General features: G+C 40.6%; 1 protein-coding gene across 2 annotated transcripts in view; it reads left to right on the top strand.

Moving 5' to 3' along the window:
- Window positions 1-5,012, top strand: part of SEC23IP (SEC23 interacting protein) — a 40,726-nt gene extending 35,714 nt beyond the window's left edge. For both annotated transcript variants that reach the window (XM_006105864.3, XM_023746770.1), the window contains one exon: window positions 4,479-5,012. The gene's annotated coding sequence lies outside the window, so the exon portion shown is untranslated. The remainder of the gene's footprint in view (window positions 1-4,478) is intronic.
- Window positions 5,013-6,826: the final 1,814 nt, after the last annotated feature.

The raw sequence follows: 6,826 nt of genomic DNA, 5'->3' as shown, positions 1-6,826 counted from the left end.
CACGTTTGAGGGACAGAAAGCGGCCAGACTAGCCAGAGGGTGAGAGAGTTAAGGGGAGAGTGGAGGCAGGTGCGTCAGAGAAGTCGTGGGCCTAACGATGAGGGACCTGTAAGGACTTGCTTTCACTCTAAGTGTGATGAGTCATTGAGGGACATGATTTGGTTTATCCTTTAGAGAGATGCTGTGGGTACTGGTTGAAGGGTAGGCTGTTGAGCAAAGGAAGGGAGACTCTGACTAGGAGTCTAGTGGTGGGGATGGTCAAAGATGATTGAACTCCAGTCTGGTTTGGAGGTGAGTTGTTTAGGACTTGCTGACGAATTCATTGTGGAGTATGAGGGAAGGAGGAGCTAAGGATGACTTTTCGGGATTTTGATGTGACCAACTGGGTGATGGTGCTACTTTTCCTGGGGGAGCTTATGGAGTGAGTAGGCTTTTGGGGTGTGTGTGGGGGATGAGAAATCAGTAGTTCTGCTTTATCAAGTCAGTAGTTGGTCTGAAGCACAGAGCTAAAAAGAATAACTTTAGAATCCTCAGAATATACTTGCGTTTTAAAGCCACAGACTGGGTGAGATCACCCCGAAAGAATAGAGAAGAGTGTAGGCAGAGAAGAGAAGGGGAGTCTGTGGAGAAGGAGGAGCCAATGAAGTGACAGAAAATCCAGGGGTTTGTGATCTCGGGGCCGCTGAGAGGAGATTGCTTCCAAGAGGGAGTGGTTGGGAGGCCAGGGGATTGTCAAGGGCGGGGGGTAAAAAAAAGGACACATATGTAATACCCTTTGTAATACTTTAAGCAATAAAAAAATAAAAAGAGGGAGTGGTTGGTCATGTCAGATGCTGTTGAGAGGTCAAGGAAGAGGAGGGCCAGGAATTTGCCGCTGCCTTGAGGAGGGCTTGGACATCCATCCTCGTGTCATGGCAGAAGGAGGTGGATTGTGGAGAGGTGAAAGGTCAGGGAGGACAGAGCTGTGCTGTGAAGGGTGACAGAAATAAGATGGGGAAGTTTTATGATGTTAAGGTGTGTTTGTTTACTAGTGGTAGTGATTGGGTGTTGAGGATGAGGTTGATAATGCAAGGGCAAACGGGGATGGAGAAAGTACTTGAAAAGGCATGGGGGGTGGGGCCAGGGCAACCTGCAGGGTTTAACCTTAGAAAAGGAGCAGGGTTACATCTTTATGTGGTGACGGTGGAAGCCAGTCCATGGGCACAGATAGGGATGGGGAAGTGACATTGGTGGTGGGAAGAGGAGGTTCCCTGGTTACTTCAGCTTCATTTTGGAAGGGTGGGAGAGGAAGGTCATCAGTCCAGGGCTTATGGGAGACCTGAGGAGAGAAGAGCAGAAAGGTACTCATTTCAGAGTGTGGGGAAAAGGAATTTACTAGCAAAGTGTGGTACGATTGTATTGCAGGCGTGAAGTGAATGCTCATTTGATATTTTGGTCAATAATTTGAAGTGAGTACAGTGAACACAATTGCCTGACTTTTTTCTGACCACCACTTGGATAAGCAGATGTTTGGTTTTACTAGGATTAGAGTTTTGCTGGGTAAGTAATACAGGAAGAGAAAGACAGGGAGCTGAAGGAGGTGATGGAAAATGAAAAAAGTGAGAGGCCAGTGTCAGGAAGAAATCACAGAATCAGAGGAGAGAGGAGTACCCTAGGTTCAAAGTGGGGATCGCCAAGACAGGGTGGTGCATCACCAGACCATAGGATCCAGTGTGGGTGCTGTTACACTCTGCTAAGCAAATGCTGTGTACTTAGAAGCAGCTTAAAAAAGTACTAAATAATAGTACCTCATAAAGAAACCTTCGAAAATACAGAAAAAAAATAAGCAGCAGCAGAAATCACCTATAATCTTGCCAGTTACAAATGTTAGAAGTTAATCCTCCTAAGCTTTCCTGAGTCTCATGTATTTCATATTATTTGTTATTTTGTTGCCTGTTTTTTTTCCCACTTAAAAATATATTGTGTCATTTTCCCACATCAGCCTACGATGTGTATGTGCGAGTGTATTTATAATTTTTATTGGTTTTTCTGAATGGGTTATACTTAGAGTAGGTTCAGCTTTTATTTACTTATTTTTAATTATTATTATTTTTTAATCCTGACCCAAGGATATTTTTCCACTGACTTTTAGAGAGAGTGGAAGGGAGGGAGGGAGGAGGGGGAAAGAGAAAGAGAGAGAAACATCGATGGGAGAGAGAGAGAGAGATGGATGAATTGGTTGCCTCCTGCAGGTGCCATGACCTGGGCCAGGGATTGAGCCTGCCCTTAACCTGGAATCAACCTGCGACCCTTCGGTCCACGGACTGACACTCTAACCACTGAAAAGAACCGGCTAGGGCAAGTTCAGCTTTTAAGTGACAGAAGTGAAGTATTTCCCTCCCTGTCTCTTCCCCAGTTCCCTTCCCAGAATCTGTGTCATAAGTATGTGTTACATGTGATTTTTTTTCCTTTTTAAAAGACATATGACAGGTACATAGATAGACTGTTATTACCTTTGTATCTTTGATATGTTTCCATATCCATCCATCCACTCACCATGCATTAATCCTGGATTTGATGAATGCTCTATCAAGTGCCCAGTGCTGTTGTAGGCACTGGGGCTCACAGCAGTGGACCACACAGAGTCTATGCCCGCTGCGGGGATAGACAGCGAACACACAGTTGGAGTGTGTCAGATGGGCTGGACTAGAGCAGTAGGATGAAGGCAAGAGGCAGTGCCTTTGTGTTTGTGTGTAAGATGGCAAGGGAGACTCTAAATGATAAAGTATCATTTAAGCAACTGCCAGGTAGATATCGGTGGGAATAAGGTATTTCAGGCAGAGAAGGAATGTATCAGAAATTAAGAGTCGCCTCAGCCCTGACCGGTTTGGCTCAGTGGATAGAGCGTCGGCCTGTGGACTCAAGGGTCCCAGGTTCGATTCCGGTCAAGGGCATGTCCCTTAGTTGCGGGCACATCCCCCGTGAGGAGTGTGCAGGAGGCAGCTGATCGATGTTTCTCTCTCATCGATGTTTCTAACTCTTTATCCCTCTCCCTTCCTCTCTGTAAAAAATCAATAAAATATATTTAAAAAAAAAAAGAGTCGCCTCATTCTTTTTCATGATAGTATAGTACTCCATCAACTTACACCATGATTTGTATAACATGTTCCTTGCTGATAGGTATTTATTATCCTAATCTTTACTAGTATAAATAGTGCTTCAGTGGTACATAATATTTAAGAGCTGCATTGTATTCCATTTTATAGATTTCTTTATTAAAATGCATTGTTGGGTGTTTAGGTGATTTTTCTGTTTTCACTATTATAAATAATTCTGACATGTAGTTGTACATCCTTTTTGCACATTTCTGACTGTTTGCTTGGGATAAATTCCATAGAAACAGCATTGTTAGATCTAAGTATGTTGCACATTTTAAAAGGTTTTGGATCTATAATTATTGCTAAATTACATTTCAGAAAGGTTGCCTCAATTTTCATATCTACCACCAATACATGTGCTGGTTTTCCTGCACCCTTGCTAACACTGGGTAGAATTGTTTTTAAAAATTTTGCCAATTTGCCCTAACAGGCTTGGCTCAGTGGATAGAGCAGTGATGGCGAACCTTTTGAGCTCGGCGTGTCAGCATTTTGAAAAACCCTAACTTAACTCTGGTGCCGTGTCACATATAGAAATTTTTTGATATTTGCAACCATAGTAAAACAAAGATTTATATTTTTGATACTTATTTTATATATTTAAATGCCATTTAACAAAGAAAAATCAACCAAAAAAATTAGTTCGCATGTCACCTCTGACACGACGCGTGTCATAGGTTCGCCATCACTGGGATAGAGCGTCGGCCTGCAGACTGAAGGGTCCCAGGTTTGATTCCGGTCAAAGGCATGTACCTTAGTTGCAGGCACATCCCCAGTAGGGGGTGTGCAGGAGGCAGCTGATCAGTGTTTCTCTCTCATCGATGTTTTTAACTCTCTGTCCTTCTCTCCTCCTCTCTGTAAAAAATCAATAAAAAATATTTTTAAAAATGTTTTTTGCCAATTTGATAGTCAGAAATTGTTATGTTATTGCTTTACCTTACATTTTTATTACTAGTGAAATTGAAATTTTTTGTATTTATTTGGCTGCTTGTATTTATTCTTTTGTCAATTGCCTATTCTTGACCTTTACTTATTGTTCTGGAGGTGCGGGGTAGGGTATTTTTATTTCTTATTGATTAATAATTATGATATTTAACAGTAATAACCTTTTGCCATTGCACATTTGTAATTTATTTTTGCTTATGCTTTGGGTATTTTGGGGGGTTGTGGATGGAGAGCATGGTTTTAAAATACGTAGGCCAATCTTTTAAGATTCTTATTTTATATATATATATTTTATATGCCCAACATTTGTTTTCTAGGCTTTCTGCATCTCTTCTATTGACTTATTTATCTGTTTACCATATTTCACTGACTTCAAATTTTATATTTTTCACATTTCAGCGTCTTTAAATTTGGAATGCATCTTACAAACAGCTGTTGCCTGGAGGGAAGTTGAGTTCTTCTGGACATGGTTTGCATGTTTTGGCCGATCATTGGGGACACTACCACCCTGCGCCTTCTGAAGCGAATTTCTCTGAGAGTTTCTTGGGCTGCGCTGGGACTGTGAATTCAGACACAACATTTGCAGGCAGGACAGGGTGGGTGGACTAGTTCAGCCACCAAGGTATCCCCCGCCTCCCTCCCTCCCCATTGTCAAGGAAGAGATGTGCAGACTTCTCTGCCATCCCTTCTGCGGGAATAGTTATTTTTTCACCCTTCCCTGAGGCTGTAGCCATTTGGCGTACTCACTTTTTGTGCAGGTCTCTGTCTCCTTTTAGGTTCGTATCCTGGGCATCTTTTATTTGCATGGTGCGTAAAATAATGGTGTATTAGATTCATTGAAATATGGTGTTTTATTATAACTTTATAGTTTTTACTGTCTGGCAGTGCAAGTTATTAGTATGCCATAGTCTTGGCAATGATTCCAAATAAATTTTGAAATTATTTAAGTTCCCCATTAGTCTCTCTTCACTAAACGAACAAAACTCAAACAATATAGCCCTAGGATTTTAATATCACCTAATATGAAAAAGTAAGACCCTTTCATTTCACACTTAATTTGTTCATTGTTCATTGTTTTATTTCTTCTTCTACTTGGTTGTAAAATTGAGGCAAGAACTTAAGTTCCTAATACTGAACTAATACTATGAAGTAATTAATTTAAAATATTAACAATTCAACATACATGGTTCATTCAAGGAGAGATCAATTTTGCTGAATTCTTTTATGTTTACCTCATTTTTTCCTTTCTAGAATTATTCTTAAGCCCCAGATTAACCTGTCAGAAACTTCCTTTTACTCTCTATACTCACCATGATATGAAGGTCGCCTGCTATGAACCTCACAGAATGTCCCTGGCTGACTCCTGTCCCTCCCTCTGGTGGCCAGTCTGTCTGAGGATGTGCTCACAGGCTTGCTTTTTGCAGGCCCCTCACAGTGTGTTCTTTGGGTCCCGAAAGGAACAACAGTGCATGACTGTATTGTTACTGTAAGCTTGTGAGGTTCACCAAGGATTCCTTTTTCTTTTAAAGACTCTTGTCTTTCCAGAAAGTCACCATATAAATTACATTGCTGAGAAAATTCTCAGAGGACATTCCCATTTATTCCTGGGATGGATTGACAGACAAAGTGGTGAGTTGACAGTTGCTCAGATACAATTCTCAGATGTAGGGATTCATTTAGAAGAAAACATACAGAACAAAAAGACAATGGAAATAGTACCACATTTGGACAGTATAGATGAAAAATGAAATCATTGAAATGATGCAGTTAAAAATGCCTCAGTTCAGTTGTCAAAGTAGTGTGTGATGTCAATGAAGAAATACAGCATGCAGACGGTTGTTTCTGTTTCTTAAAAACCTGTTGCAGCGGGCTGTTAGACTTGTGTTTTTTAAATGTAGTATGTTCTTTTATTCAAGTATGGACTGCTTGAGACTATAGTAGTATGAGTTAAAAAACCTTGTGTTCTACTTTAAATGTGAATTGTTCTGAACTGCTTTAATGCAGCGTCACTGTATTTGTTAAGAAGCACTGACCACAGCCACTTATATTCCAAGTAGAATCTGAGGTTTTGATAAAGCTGCGGAGGGATGGCTGTGGGAGGAAGGGCAGCGCCTGACTGACTGCGAGGCCGTCCTCTGAGGCTCTCCCAGCCCAGCATGTCGTTTCCTGGGGGTCGGGTGGGGTGGGGTGGGGGTGGGTGGGGGTGTGTGTGTACAGGGTGCTGTGCAGTCACCCTGTCCTGAAGCTCCAGGTAATGTGAGAACCAGACCAGAGGATTTTTGATTTTTTATTTTATTTGCTTTGTATTAATTAATTTCATTTATACCAAAGTGTTTGAAAATATGAAATGTATTGTTTCTAGACCATAAATCAACTTCATGAAAAGACTGTTCTGTAATATTACATTTTGTTTTACTATAACTTTAGATTATCTTAACTCTTTTCCTAATACTACATGGAGATACTGATTTTTCTCCTTTTGTTATGTAGTAGAAACATTTTACACTGTTTACATCGTTCTCATGGAACATAGAATTTTTTAGAAGCAACATGTGATACACATTTTTGTGTATATATTCTAATTAGTGTGAATAAAACAGTGACATCAATGCATCTTTTTAAAGTATCAAACTTCTGTATTTCTCTTACCTTCCTTAAAATTTGGCATTTATTTACTTTTCGTTGTGAGTACGTGCTATATATTATTAATGCATAGCATTTGCTCCTAATAATAGAATTAGGACAGT

Source organism: Myotis lucifugus, unplaced genomic scaffold (genome assembly GCF_000147115.1).
Source record: "Myotis lucifugus unplaced genomic scaffold, Myoluc2.0 scaffold_730, whole genome shotgun sequence".
NCBI lineage: Eukaryota > Metazoa > Chordata > Mammalia > Chiroptera > Vespertilionidae > Myotis > Myotis lucifugus.
The sequence above is the reverse complement of the archived record's forward strand: the minus strand, read 5'-3'. Positions and strand labels throughout refer to the sequence as shown.